The 16087-nt window shown below is 41.9% G+C and overlaps 1 pseudogene; it reads left to right on the top strand.

The window, feature by feature from the left end:
- Positions 1–15181: 15181 nt before the first annotated feature.
- Positions 15182–15798, top strand: LOC146802512 (BAG family molecular chaperone regulator 1 pseudogene; annotated as a pseudogene).
- Positions 15799–16087: the final 289 nt, after the last annotated feature.

Here is a 16087-nt window from a genome sequence, read left to right as displayed (position 1 = left end):
TAAGTCAACAATATTGTAGTCCTGTACATTGAAATTGGTATGGACGCTGAGCCCTTCTCTCAACCCGAAAAGTAGTATTACAGTGCTTACCCTTGTTCAGTGCCATTAGCTGCTCCCTAGTGTAAGTCAATCAAGAAAAACCACGGGGGTCCTGGCACAAGGCGCAATCTGGGCAATGTTGGGCTCAGACAGGCTTGCTTTTGGCGCACCTGCTGCGCAGTCGCATCAGCATACTTTTTTTATCCCCCCTTGCCCTAGAACAATTAGCACACCAACCTTTCTGTGGGCGGTCCTGCTCTTACATATGGGCACTACAGGTCATCAGGGAGAGCGCAGCAGAGGGATTATGGAAAACTGAGTCCTCTTCAGTAAAGTGCACTGAAGACTAGGTCCTCTTCACTAAAGTGCAAAAGCAGTATAACAAATGTAATAGACTCAAATGTTAAAAGCCTCCTTTCGCACCAATTACTATGTACTTTACCAGTCCCTAGTTCAATGCTTTCCCAGACCGTAAGCAAGTATCAGTGTTAAAATCCCACACCCAAGCTACACGCTTGCGTCAGCATACTGTTTTTATCCCCCCTTATACTAGAATCACTAGCACGCTGACCTTTCTGAGGGCGGGCCCGCTCTTACATATGGGCACCACAGATCATCAGGGAGAGCGCCGCACAGGTAGTCTGGAAGACTGAGTCCTCTTCAGTAAGATGCACGAAGGCTGGGTCCTCTTCATTAAAGTGCAAGGTGCAGTATACCAAATATAATAGATAGAAAAGTTAAAAGCCTCCATTCCTACTAATTACTATGTACTTTCCCAGTCCCTTGTTCAATGCTTTTCCGGACCGCAAGCAAGTATCAGTGTTAAAATCCCACTCTCAAGCTATAGATGTGAAGTCTATCTGGGGGACAAAAGACTGACCCGTTCAGAGAACCAAGGCTTTGTTTAGGGCCTGTTTAATACCACAACAAATGATTTTCCTGAACACAACTGTGCAACAGACAACTTGTCTTGGCTTACCCAAGACAAAAGATTTGAGCATATGCTTCCTAAGCATAACTCATCAGATCCCAATTGAAAGGAATGGTTATATGGCCATTGGACACTAACAAGTGTCAGAATAGATTCCAAGGTAACATTGAGGGATTTACAGTAAATAGGCCTGACATGCAATATGTGCAGACTGATTATTAGGGATGTGGTAACAACTTACAGTGTTGGAAAGTTGTGACTTAATTGGCTAGAATCCTCGACACTGTCACAGGTACAATAGCACTTGTCCCTTTTATCTGATGACCTGGACTTATGAGACATCTTAATGGGTCTTCAGAAACCAAAATACTTCCTTAATGTTGTCTATAATGAGACATGGAACATTTCCCAACAAGAAGCTGCTGAAAGGCTGTGTGAGATTAATAGGGCCAACTTAGTACATGCACTTGGAGTATTGGACAATGGTATGACTACCTTATCATCAAGAATTTATTTTTTAGGTAAGATTGTCTCCTCTACAATAGACATCATACAGCAAGACACGTCTGCAATACAACACAGACAGTGCCAACTTAGGTCTATTCTATTGTTGATCTGAACATTACAGACTCTACGTTCTGGACATGTGCTGTGGTAATACAATAACATCACAAATCTGTTTCTACCAGAAAGAAAAGATAGCTATGGCATGGAAGGATGCAAAATACACAATTTTACATGTTGAAAGACTGGAGAAATTACCTTTTACCAATGCTGAGATAGAATCCTCGGATTGGATAATCCATGGGTACATTACACTGCCAATATTGACTTTTCACTTTCATTGCTGTCTACAGCACCATCAAGTGGGCAGCTGTGAAGCTCTGGGTGAAGGGTACATACACAAACAGTGGGAGCTTCCTTTCACATTCCAGTGTTGGAAAAAGGATACTGAAGTTTTTCTCAGCTGCGCTGACTGCGAGAATCCTGTGGGTCCCTAATATGCAAGGATGTTTCATTGCATGGAGCATGTAATGCATCTGTGTTGAGCTTATCTTGCAACTTGAAAGGGTCTTCTATAGCCATGCTACGTCTGACTTTCAGATTGCTCTCAAATGGAAGTTACATGATGTTGAACAGTCAAGGTTGTGGTAGGATGAAACCAGGGGTTGTCTATGTGGTGACTGTAACTTCCATTGTTACTTGCTGTACAAATGTTCTGTTTCCTCCTGCCCATGTAGTTAGGGAGGAAATGTAATTGAACAATTAATCTTACCACCTTGTGTTTTGATGCCCTGAGCAAACTGAAAGCCTTATTGTTTGATTTTCGGGTGGCGGGTACCTCTTCGGAGATACAGGCTCTTCTCCATACCAACTTCCCATGACATTTTGGGCAGCAGGTCCATCGTATATTTAACATGTCTAGTACAACTGGGATAGCAGGGTATTTCAGTAGCATTGGCTCTGGGTTGGTTAGCACCTTCCAGACGGTGTTTGGAGTTATTCCATTCTTTACTCACTCCATCCTCTGAAGCATATTTGGAGGTCTTTCGCTGGTCCTGCTCCTAATTGCAGGGATACTTCTCTTAATATTTTTTCTCCCTAATGGATATCCAAGTCCAAGATCAAATGGAATTGGCACTGCCTCATGTCCTGTTGTGCTGTGGTGCATTGCTCTGGCGCACCTTTGCTTCGAGAACTGGATGAGATTTGGGTCCTGACATTCCAGCCTATATCGCTTCATTGCGTAACGCCTGTGTTTCGCTGCCTCTTGTGCACCTACGAGTGTGCCCTGGATTTGTGCATGGGGTCACAACTGGTTAAACCTTTGGACATACACATACTAGTGGACTCAATGAAAACCCATTTATAAAGCTGTCCTCTGAGAAGTCCATTGCTCCTGGCTGTGTTCTATGAGCCTCCGTGGGTTGCCTCCCTGCCCAGTGGTCTGGATTTAGGATCTGTCTCAATTGAGCACAAAGTCTTTGTTTTCACTCCCTCAGTGGCTGCTGTGGGGGGTGGATAGAAACATACTTGCGCTATCAATTTTCTCTGAGGTGTGCCTCTGGGGTCATCGTCTGCGGATGCTGTGAACAGCAATGTTTTGTCTAACACTCTGAACATGTAAATATTTGCCTCTTCTGTGTGGTAGGAACTTTTATTCAGCCTGTTTTTAACTTCCACATTTGTTTTAAATTGCCTTCCATTTTATCGCTTTTATATTTTTAACATATGTTTGCTTTCTTTATGCATAAGGCTTCTAAATATTATGAGATCCGGAGTTTAAGTGATTTTATCATCCTTTTTAGCGTATAATGTTTTAGCATTTTGCTTTTCATATGCTGTTGTAATTTTTAGTTATGGGATTTATTTGCTTTCACTTGCTTTACCAACAAATATATGAGGAGTGTGTCTCATATGTCCCAGTTAGGTCTAATAGGATCCGTTGGCATTTTCACATGTACACAGCTTTTTTCTAAGAATGTCTCACTTTACCACATTGACTTTGACACTTGGGTTAGTTTCCGGGAAACACTGACCTTGCTAACACAAATGAACATCGCTAGAACACTATTGCATTGCCTTGGCATAGTGTACCAGACCCTCATGTGAGTTGTGCAAATGTGTTTGTTATTTACGTCCATATGGCGACACAGCTGTCTGCGGAATACAGACAATGGCAACCTGATCTCACTCTCAACCCAAGGCACAGATGTCATTTTCTATATATAATCTTTTGTTTCTGAGTATAATCAGAAGAGGCACTTTGGCTGACTTCAAGGGGTCCCTGCAAGCTGAAGCTTTAGCCCAGCAGCTGACTGACATCTCCATAAGGGGTGTCAAGTTTGTGACCAAGACAGGTTTCTACATTCTTTCCAACCAAGTAAGAGGGTTGGATCATCAGTTTGAGGGTTTCTTGGCAGAACATACATTTACACCTTAGACATGTAGGTTAGTGTTTGCATTGTTGGAGTACGCTAGATAGTTATACTGTTACATATGCTTGGAATATACATTGTCTCAGCAAGATGGTGAAACTCTTCATCCTGTTCACCGTCCAGACACATATTATAACTTGTTTCTGTTTAGTGATCATTGCAGCACATATTTTTTATACATGAATCACTTCTAGGTTCAATAGATATTGAAAACGTCCCTTTGTGTATTCTTTGTATATTTCTCTGAGCGAATGAGAGGACAAGTGTTTGATCGTAAGGGTCTAAGTGTAGCTCCACGGTTCCTGGAGTAACAGGGTTGTCATGTTCGGTGGTTGTCAGAACTGTTAGTTCGCTGTCTAGGTTAGGGGGGCATATAGTGGCACTGTGAGTTAGCTGGTCTAAGGGACAACATATCATGTGGGGGTGCACGGAATCAGTTCAGTACAATCTCAAAGTTTATGTCGTCTGCAAATGTGCAGTTCCTAATGACTAGTGGAAACTACACGACAACCGGACCAACTCACTACACTGCTGGACAAGTGAAGGTTCTGCCAGGAAGAAGGAATGCTGTGCTGCTACAGGGACTGCGACTCTGCTGGACTGTTGCTATAGAAGAACTGGTTCTCTGCCCTGCTGTGCTGTGCTGCCCTGCTGCCAGCTACACTCTGCCCTGTTGAAGAAGAACTGGATCCATCTCATTTGAACCCAAAGTGACACCAAGGGAATGCTGGCTTTCTCCCTGTTCTAAGTTGCAGGGACATTAAAGACTTCAACTCACCTGCAAGAGCACCTAGACTTGGCGTGCTGCATGTGTTGCCCTGCAAAGTAGTGTCACTCCAGTCCTGGGAAGTGGGTATAAAGGGCGACAACTACCAGAATCCACACATGATCGGAACCAGTGCATTTACCTCACCATTGATGCATCACCACCGCTGCATGGACCGCAGCTTCACATCGAAGACTGTGTGGCTCATCACCTCCAGTTCCAAAAGCATCACCTACATCCTGCAGCTGAACGGAGCAGCATCTCAGATTAGTGCAGCTACACGATGACTTATTGGAAATGTTGGTTTTTGTATCCTACCTGCTCTCCATCACCGTCGGCCTAAACGTTCAGGCTTACCCCTATCAATCATGGACAGATGACCCTGGTTGGTGCTTCTAACTTTTAAGCACTACATTTTAATCTATTCTTTAAAAATTCATAACTCAGGTTATACTTACTGGATTTTTTGACTTCTTTTGTTCATAAAAATATAAGTTATTTTTATAAACTGGTGTGGAGTCTTTTTGTTGTGATTTTACTGGTACTGTTTGAAGTGTTGCACAAATACTTTATGCATTGCTTCTTAAGTTAAGCCTGCCTGCTCTGTGCCAAGCTATTGGAGGGTGAGCAGAAGTAAATTTATGGTGTGTATCTCACTTACCCTGGCTAGGATTGAGGTCCGGCTTGGACAAGGTTCATGGCTCGCCAACCAGAAAGCCAATATTTAAATGCAGTCTTTGGAATTCGCAAAGATTTTGCAGGTTTTGTCTGGAAGCTTCAATCAGTTGCAGGCTTTTAGCTTTACTTAAATGTCTTGTGAATTTCATTTTCTTATGAGGAAAAATGTATGTGTTCATTTGTGCATGCAATAAATCTGCTGAGCAAGAGTAAATGTCCATGCTAACTTTTGTATATTTTTGCCCACAGAGAAACAGACTATACACATACAGGTACCGAAACACAGACAATACATACACGTTTAGGCACATATAGACAGAATCAACATACATACAGGCACACATGCTGTCAGACAAGCCATACAGAAACATACGGAGACACAGATGCATTTTATAAGTGGCTTAACTCAAATGTAATAGTCCGACACATTAAGCAGCTGACTTTCTACAAGATACACAAACAAACCATTTACCTTAACCAGCTAACTGTCTCAAATGCACACAGGCTAATTTGCAGTGGCTCCTAACAAAGGAGCTGTTCCTCAGAGACTGTCACTCATGCACGTCTCCTATAGACTGTCCTCACACACAAATCAATCATCATGTAATACAGATATTGCAGGTATCAGTTCTTGTATAACTGAGTTACATTCCAGTACATGAAACCCCACACAGGTTTAGGCAGTACAAGAGCGAAAACAGCTATACAGAAGTACAGAACTCAAAGGCTGACTCAAAGTATCTATAATGTAATCATGTATGTGACTGGTTCATGATATAGGGTAAAAGCTGACTACTTGCCTGAGTGTGTGAATATGTTGTTTAATGTGCTAATTTGAGGTAAGTTGAGGTGTGTGAGTTGGTTTCCTATATATTGGGGTATAAGGCTGATGGTACATGTGAGGGGGTTTGTAGAAGAAGGATTGTGAGTGAATAGTGTAAGCCACAGGTTTTTGTTTGGGTGTTGGTTTCAGTATATGGTTGTTAAGTTGGGGCTTCAGTACATAAGTGATAGTCTTCATTGAGTTGTGGTGTGTGTACGTGTGGGTGAAGTGGACAAGTGGCGAGTGTAGAAAGTGTGTAAAAGCACAAGGACAACACTGAAAACCCACATGGACAAGGGTAAATATGTATTAATAAAAACAATTGTCCCATGGGACTCATTTAAAAATAGGGACAATATGATATCTATGAAGGAGAGTTTTTGGTGGGATCGTCAGCTAAGGACAGAAAAGAAACAGAGAAACACAAGAGTCTTACAATCACTAAAGTTTGAATAATAATCTTTTCAGCTCTTTCTTAAATTTTAATTCCTCCATAGTGGACCTCAAATGTCATCGCAACTGATTCCACATACTGGCCATTTTGACATTAAAAGAGGAGCCTCCTCTGCGTTGTTTTTTAAAATGAGGACTCGTGATTAAGCCAGCATTACTGGAGCAGAGGGACATAATTGGTCTATATACCTTAATTCTCTTGTTTATGTGCATAGACCCTTTCTTTTGAAGAGTTGGATGCATCAAAGTCAATCCTTGAACATTATGCATTGTTGAACTGACAGTAAATTCAATCCCATCCTGGAAGGGGATTTAGCCCAAGCAATAGGATTTCTTTTTTGTCTTGGTTGCACTCCAATTTATTAGCTCTCAGCCTATTAAGCAGTGCTACCATGCAACGTGCAAATGCATCCTTTGCATTGCGGAGTCCCCCTCGTATGTGAACGGGAGATGCATATCATCTAAATATGAAATTACCTTATGACAAAGGATTCAACAAAATATGCCGAGGGAATCGTATAAACGATCAAGAGTGTGGGACTTTGGGTGTAACTTTGCAGCACTCCCTACTTAAGCCTTTTTGCTCCAGAGTCAACCTGCTTTATACAGAGTACCTGCTCTTGTCTCTCAAGAAAATAACCCAGCCACCATAAGGCTGAGGCTCTCATCTCAAGGTTTTCTAATCTGTATAGCAAGATGTTAAAGATATACTGTTTCAAATGTGGCTGACAGGTCCAACAGCACCAGAGCAACATTAAGGGTAAAGTCCAGACTGGTCCTAATAGATTCTGAAACCTCCACCTGCTTTGTCTCTGTGCTGTGGCGTGCTATAAACCCTTATTGGAATTGATGTAGCAGATTGTTCTCAGCCGGAATGGTGGCTCATGGTTGGTTCACCAGCTTTTCTAAGACCTCTGAGGCTGGTGCAAGCAGAGAGACTTGTCTAAAATTGCCAATAATTCAGGATCAGCGTTAGCCTTTTTGAGCAAAGGAAAGACATTAGCTCTCTTACCATCATCTGGCATGACACCTGAGTGGAGGGAGGTGGCAAATAACTCCTGATATATCGGGGCAATAATATCCGAGATGGACTTCTGAGGTGACAGCTGACAGACAGCTGAGGTGACATAGGATTAATTGGGTTTTGGAATGGCTAAATATAATGTCAATGAATACCATGATATGTGCAGGTCCGACAATGGCAATACCAATAAGTGCAATGTCAACGTATGCCATAACCTGTGTCTGCATAATACCCATAAATGCAATGTCAATGTATGCCATAATCCATGCCTGCACAACAGTGATAATACTGGCAGTAGCAATGTCAATGTATGCCATTATTTATGCACGCATGACAGTATTGTTACCAGTAAAAGCAATGTCAATGTATGCCTTGATTTAAGAATGCATAAATATCTCAATATCAGTAAAGGCAATATCAATGTACACTATGAGAACTGTACGCACAATCTTAAGAATGTCAATAAAAATGATACCAGTGACTGCCATATTATTTTTTGGTGTTCTAATGAACTAGCATCATTGCTGTCGGATTTATCCATAGTGGCCTCCCTATCAACCCCTAGTCAGAGATACATAGTCAGGCAGGTCCTGTGACCCACGCCCACATCTATTGAATACCAGGTCAAAAGTGGTGTCCCTCTTAACCCAAAGACAAAGGCGCGCTCAGGATAAACGCTGATCGATCCCACAGATGGATAGTTGCACCACAAACAGGCCTGAGGGAAACGGCACCAATAAATCATCTTTGGACAAATGCTTCCATTCCCCAAAAATACCACAAAGCTATATACCCTATGTAGATAGAAACACTCAACCAATCAGGACACAACAAGCACACCACATTTAGTGAACACATGCTCCTCCTGCCGGACATCTGGACACATACAGCCGGGCCCACACCAGCTCTCCTTGAGATCGAGAGCCATCTGTGTTCTTATCGGATGCCCAAGCTTGTTAATTTATGACTGAGATGCTTTTCAGGACTGCAGAAATGACTTTTTTGTACTTCACAAAATATTTAATCCAAGCAAAAACTTTTACACCAAGAGACTTTCCTTAGACGCATTCTGTCCTGACTCTCCTAGCTGCTGTGTTCAATTAATCCAACTTGTTCCTGTTTTGTCATTTTTCATTTCTTTAAGGTAAATTCAAATTTGAGCAACATTGGGACACTGATTTACAATTTGCAAATGAAGCTGTCACTTCCTCCAGAGATGGGACATGAAAGGACAGCAGTTTAGAATCTGCTGATTGACCTGCTAAGTCTCGAACCGCTGGCCCCAGAGTCATATTATTTGCCCCCACAAGATTGGGCTGAATTTTGAGGCTAAATGTGGGAAGGTCAGGAATATTGCTAAAAAAATTGTGCCGTGTTAAAAGCGTACCATGTTAAAAATACTATTTATCCCAAATAAACAACAGATATTTGCAAACTGGCATCAGTGCAAATTAGCAGCAGTCATTTCATTTCATTTTAGTTTAGTTAAGTTTAGCAGCATAGATTTTACATTTAACAGTGTAAGTTTAGAATCTGCTGATGGACCTGCTAAGTCTCGAACCGCTGGCCCGAGAGTCATATTATTTGCCCCCACTAGGTAGGGCTGAATTTTTAGGCTAAATGTTGGAAGGGCAGGAATATTGCTAAAAAAATTGTGCCATGTTAAAAGCGTACCATGTTAAAAATACTATTTATCCCAAAAAAAAAACAGATATTTGCAAACTGGCATCAGTGCAAATTAGCAGCAGTCATTTCATTTTAGTTTAGCAGCATACATTTTACATTTAACAGTGTAAGTTTACTGCAAAAGATTAACAGCATCACATTCAGATTCACAAAAGTACATATAGTTTCAAACCCCAACCAAACTTAGTGGTTCGGGAAACGTCAAACTTACCTCAGTTCCCTCTCAAGTACCTATCAGTAGCATGCCTTATCTAAGTGGGTATTTGTTATTTATTTATTTCTTGCCTAAGTTTATTAAAAACATTGCAATACAGTAATAGAATTAATAAAAATTGAAACATTAGAACACCATAAAATAGAGAGCCGTAGTGCAAAATCAGCCCAGGCGAAAGAATCGAAAGTTCTAATAGAGTGCAGATTACTGAGTTCGTTCATTGCGCTCAGAGCAGATTATCATGTTTATGTTTGTCTTGCGCTCTACGACCAGTCCCATCGCCCAACTGCCTCTCAGAGGTGCTTGTAATAATGTTCTTCCAATCTCCTCTACTTCTTCGGGCTCCATCCATGGGACGATGTCCCCGGTAAAGTGCCTGTGCATTGTGATTTAGTTCAATTTGAAGGAGTCTTTTGATGAGTAATGTTTGTTGGGGGATCCAGTCTCCACTTGTTCCTCCAAGGCGGGGACAGAGGCCTGTTGGTATACTGAGTACTCCAACTTGAAAGGGTAACAAAGAATGTTCCTTTGGTCTGGTCTTGTCCAAGAATCATTCTGACTTCCCTTTAAAATAATCTGGGATCACCTTTTGGACTATCCGAAGGCTAGGTCGGGGCCCAGGGCGAGGCTGGGGAGCGTCCTTGATGATTTGTATGAAACGCCTGCAGCTAGCCAGGATGTAGGGTTCTTTTTGAGTAAAACTTATGGCCTAAGTCTCTAGGCAGGTTATTGCATTCTCACTCAGGTATCGTACCCTAAGAAGGGTTCTTCTCTCGTTAGCTATGGTTGGGCAGCAGCACAGAAGATGCAGCCATTATTCTTGTTTGTAAGCACATACACAGCATTTAAGAGGGATCCCCTTAATTGTATCACTATCAATCAAAGACCAAATCTAATTTGAAAAACACATGGCACAAAAAGAGATTTCCTTTTCATATTATTCTATATTACAACAAAATAGTAGTGATCATAGTGCAAATGACGCAGTGCTCAAAAGTGATTCCATTTGCAACGTACATAGACAAATAAACGATACAGTTCCCAAAGGTTGTCTGTAGTACTCAAACAGACAGAAATGTTGCATGAATTGGTATAGCATCCCTTTAGAACAAATGACAGGAGTCAACCAAAAAAAAGGGTTTGTCGACGTTTCGACCCCGTGTGAATGTAGGGGTCTCCTCCGGGCATTGTCATCTGACTATCAACTTGCACATAAAACAGAAAAATAAGGTAATTCGCTCAATCCTATGCTGTGCTACATTGTGTCCATTACCTCAACATTCATGCAATGAGTGAATTGTAGAACATCTGGAACAAATCAGAGGCTAAAAACACAGAGAAACAATTCTTATATTATATCCAACCATTAACAGCCAATGCACCCCAAGTGAGCATTACAAAAAGCCATATATAGGAGTGCGGATCCTGTGAAGGGTCCTACATACTCCAAACAATTAGCCTGATAGCGAAGGATTCTCATTATACGAAATAGAGAGCCTCCCCCAATGGCTGATGTGAAACGTAACACAGCACCATGCATGTTTGTCTACATACTGAAATCAGTGGACAAGTTCCCTTAACTGTGCAAGGTCATAGTGAATGCCCATACCTCTCAGGAATCCATCGATAACATTCAACAACATGTTGTGGCAACATAATATGAACCAGTACAGTCAGTGGCTGTTATTTAATAGTGCTCATTAACTTCTGTATGGAATAAAACATTATAAATCAACGTAGACCAAACATAGTGATACACGCAAGGGCTCAACTTAAGCAGAGGGAAGCACTCGCTCTGCGTTACTGCTCCGTCACTTGGAGAGCCTGAGGGAAGACGTGGCAACCGTTGCCATGTTATCTACCCTTAAGTCTCAGTACCACTAGACCGCTAACTACAGTCAGCCATATTAGTTGGAGAACAAATTGGATAACATCAGTGTGGAGAGTTGGGTGCTAGAGCCACAGTCTAGTGAGATTTGTCTGTCCAGTTTTATCATCCAGAAAAAGTTAGCCAAATTCTCCAATACCTGGAACAAACAAGTAGGGGAAAACCTAGCTGCTCAGAATCAAAAGTAGCAGAATTGCATGAGGTAATTAATTCTGCTCCGTTTAACTCAAATTCAGGCCCTCTGTATGCTGTGCTGTGAGCTGATTAAAAATGGGAATGACACAACAACGAAGGCTGGAGGAGGCTGAACACTGCTATATGTGTAAGTAATATTGTATTTGATTTTTATTGGGTAGCCTAGCAACGAGAAAACGAGAAAATTGTGCTATTGACTCCTTTTGAGAGAGAGAGACACACTGCATCATGATGGTTAATGTCTCTCCGAGTTAATGAGAGCTGGCTGCCGAAGACACCAGCCTCTACTATGATATCTTCTGGCCACGCAGCAACAATATTAGGTGGTTATCTTTAGCATACAGCCGCTGATCAATACATGTTTTAGTTTTTAGTTTACAATTCGGTAGCGTGCCAATTCTTGTTTCTTCTGTAGAAGCACTAGATTATTGTGTCCTTTTTAGATCTGTGCTAAAGACAGATTTACTTCTCTCTCCCAGAACTATTGTTTTCATTTTTCTGTAGTTAGTCCCTGAACAAGCAGTGACAGCAGCGAGTAAACATGTGTTGACAATGGCCCCCACTGCATTCAATCTAGCGGCTTCAATACCGAATGACAGTGTGGACCATGACTAATAAAAATTCTCCATTTAATGGCCCAGCAGAGCTTCCTTTCACTAGTGTCTGAACGTTCAAATTATCCGATAGATCTTCATTTGCGCCTTGTGAGACATTTTATGAGTCTATCCGTTATCCTCACTGCCCCCTACATAAGCTGCTGCCAGGAGTCTATGTTTAAAATGATGTCAGGGACTGAATAGGCTCTTGTCAGGTGCTGCATAATTTATTTTCTTTTCATCACAAGATGAACTTGGATAACATAACTTCTCTTTATTCACTGATTGTAATGTGATGTACCACTGTGGCCTGTGAAATTTGCCAGGAATTCGAGGGTAAGAAAAACATGAATCTGCCTGTTTTTCAGTTATGACGTTCAAGATCACTTTCCAAGGGTAGAGTATGCATAACAGGTTTCTGACCCTCATTTGTTAAACTGCACAATGCGGTAGATCAACTGTTCATGACCACATTTTAAAAACTCAGTATGACTGCTAAAGGTTGAGAACAGAAGGGTGTATTGTGATCACAGCTGACATTCTTCATGCAGACCTTTGCTTTGTAACAGTGTTTCATTTCCCCTACTATCACGTTTTCTAGATTCGATATTTTCATGTCTCTATCTTAACTGCTTGTGGTCAATAATAGCCCCCACTCTTTGTTCTGCTGTACTACACCTTTTCCCAGTTTCTTATGAGTTATTGCTCTCTTTCTTAAATGGTATGTCTTCATTACTCGTATTGTGTTTTCTAGTTGTTTTTAAAGCAAAATTACACCTCCATAGGTATAGCATCACTTAAATAAAGAAATTAAATGTATGTTACCATTAACTAACTTCATGTTTCTTTGAATTAAATCCCGCATGCCTCTTGTAAATTGCTGTGCATATTAGGTAAGAATGGTCAAAAGCTTATTGTGTGTTTTCAGAAAGTAGGTTCAATGGTTGTGATTGTTACTGGCACAAAGTGTACTGGTAGACTGGAGACTAAAATCGATTTCCAGCACTTTGAAAACCTTACTTAACTTACATTTTGAATTTGATTCTTTGGAGAAGAAGGAAAGGGGCAGCGAAATTTGATCTCTGCGTAGGAGAGAGCACCATTATTCAAGAAGAACTTTTAAAATAAAAAAATGATTACTTTCATACACAAAAGTGGCCATTCTGCTCTGCAACTTTTCGAAAAGAAACCAGAGGAAAGGAACAATATAGTCACTTTTTCCAATTTGGCAAAAGACATCAAAGATTGAGAATCTGTTAAAGTGGACATCTTTTAGAGGAGGACGACATTACAAATCCAACCTAAATATCAGGTGTGCACGCCCTAGCACACGTTCTATGGTAATGAAATCAAAATTGTGTCAACTGTAATCTGCTCCAGGGTGTAAAAGTCAACATTTTCACACTATTTGGTGACAAAATTAACTGCAAACTTGGGGCAAAATCGCATGGGGTATGCATTTTATAGAAGGGCAATAAGGGCATGATGAAGGCTGTCCTACTTAAAATCTCATTTTGTAATTCAATAGGATTTTGGCTACAGAATGGAACTATGCTTATAGCTGTACACAGGACCATGGATTATAGATAGGTGAGAAGTTCGAGTTGTATACAAAGTCCCTTTAAAATTGATTTGGAAATCTTAATTTGTTTACAACTACTTATTTATACGTTTCTTCTATCAGTGCCCCATACTCTAATGTCTTTTAAAAACTGAACATTTGATCAGTTGTGAAAGGGAAGACGAGTGATGGGGAGTAATGATCAACATGGCCTTTTTACTCTTATCACCCTCAGCTGACTTGCATGGCCTGTCCTTTATATACGGAAGTATCACCCGCCCACCACTCTAAGCAACAACTGTGCATCCCCCGGACTGGGAACCAAAACTGGCCCTGGCAAACTGCTCAGCCGCCCCCCCCCCCCCCCACACCCCTGGGGGTTAGGGGACTGCAGCCGAGCATTTTGTCAGGGCTGGTTTTGGCCGATTTTGTTGCAGGGGGCATATATTGCCGGCCCCCGGTAACAAAAATGGACCCTCAGGGGCCCAAAACCGGCCCGCACCCTGGCGGCTCACCGGAGAAAAGCCCAGTGCCCGCTACAGCCATTCCGGCTCTGGTGACGGTAGATCAGAAGCGGTGAGATACTATGTACAAAGAAGTGGCTGAGTGAGGCGTTAGCCGTCATGGCTTAACCTCTTCCATGCTCATGACCTCTCCCGGCCGTCATGAGTCACAATGGGCTTGTGCGGACGACGGCCGGGAGACGTCATGACCACGCCCGCGATTGGAATGCCAGCACTGCGGCAGCACTGCGGCGGAATTTGCACCGCAGCGAAGAGGCTAATGCCTCACTCTGCCATTTCAGAAACTCAAGGCTGCATCATGTTTACAAGAGTAGGGTACAGCCTTGCGTGCCACCCCTGCGCCGGTACTACACCTAGCTACTTAGCACCAATGCAGGCACCCTTGCACCATAGTGAAAGGGTGTCTGCGTGCAGGGGAAGATTGTTTATATTTCCGATGCTGTCCCTTCCTGCACATAAACAATCTTTAAATGCCGTTTTGTCACTTCTATGTGTGCTGCTTAATGCAGCACACATGTAAGTTTCAATTTTTTTTTTCTTCAAGATTGTTTATGTGCAGGAAGGGACACCTTCCTACATATAAACAATCTAAGGTATTTTGCTTTTTCCATGTGTGCCTCCTATTTACACCACCGTTGTAAATGGGTGGCAGCGTCAAAATGAATGGGTGTTGCGGTGGTACGCCCACCGCAACACCCACTGTCCACCCCTTTCTCGCTAAGCATAGCGTGAAAGGGGGTCTTATTTACAAGGCAGCGTTAAGCCGCGTTAAGTGGCTTAACACTGCCTTGTAAATAAGCTGGATCCCCTATCGCCACAGGAACATCGGAAAAAATTGCGATAGGGGCTTGTATATATGCCCCAATGTCTGGCTCTGTGAACGTCACTGTGTCCTACTGCAATGAAAAGCATAAACTTCAGATTGTGGCCCAGGAGGAGGGCCCTTAACCCACCTTGCAAGACATGGCTGTAATGCTTGAGCAGATCCCTGGAGTCCCTCTGAGTTTTCAGTAATTGATCTACAAAGGAAAATCTCTGAAAGAGATGGAGAAGCCACTGTCTGCACTTGGAGTAAAAAATGGATGCAAAGTTCTGTTGATTGGAAAAAGAAACAGTCCAGAGGAGGATGCAGAATTAAGGAAGCTTAAAGATTTGGAGAAGTCTGTAGAGCTAAGAGACAACAAACTGGAAGAAATGAAAAAGGAGTTTACGAGCCTTCAGAAAGGCTAGCCAAAGATCTCTGAATGGAAGCTCTTAAAAAGTTGAACAAGCTAATGCACTCAGCAGTAGAGCAATTCATGAAACTCCTAGAACAGATTGATGCTGTGAGTGTGCCAGATAATTTCAGTGACTGTTGACAAAAAAGAAAGACCTTAGTGAAAATGGTGCAGGATCTCCTTACCCAATGTGATACAGTAGAAGGAATGATTGGACAAGAAATGGACAAACTACAATCCAAGAATATGATCCTTAATGAATAAGACTGTGTTTCATGTAATCAAGAAGATACTTGCTCTATGAGCAAAGTTAAACACATCTTTGCTCTTCATACATTCAGCTTTTAATCCTTTGTTTTGAACTGGTTGCAGCTTTTACCTGCAACATTACTTGTTTCACATCCGCATCTATTTTATCAAAAGTGGGACAAAATGTAGGTATTCAAAACCACAGGCAGTGGACGAACACAACATGAAATGGACCTTCTACGATTGGCAGGCATTGCTGTCAAAGAGTAGGTACATTTTTCCAGCCTTCCTCCGCCACCCAATT

This window comes from Triturus cristatus, chromosome 8, assembly GCF_964204655.1.
Source record: "Triturus cristatus chromosome 8, aTriCri1.1, whole genome shotgun sequence".
Taxonomy (NCBI): Eukaryota; Metazoa; Chordata; class Amphibia; order Caudata; family Salamandridae; genus Triturus; species Triturus cristatus.
Note: the sequence above shows the minus strand (reverse complement) of the source record. Positions and strands in the feature narration are given on the sequence as shown.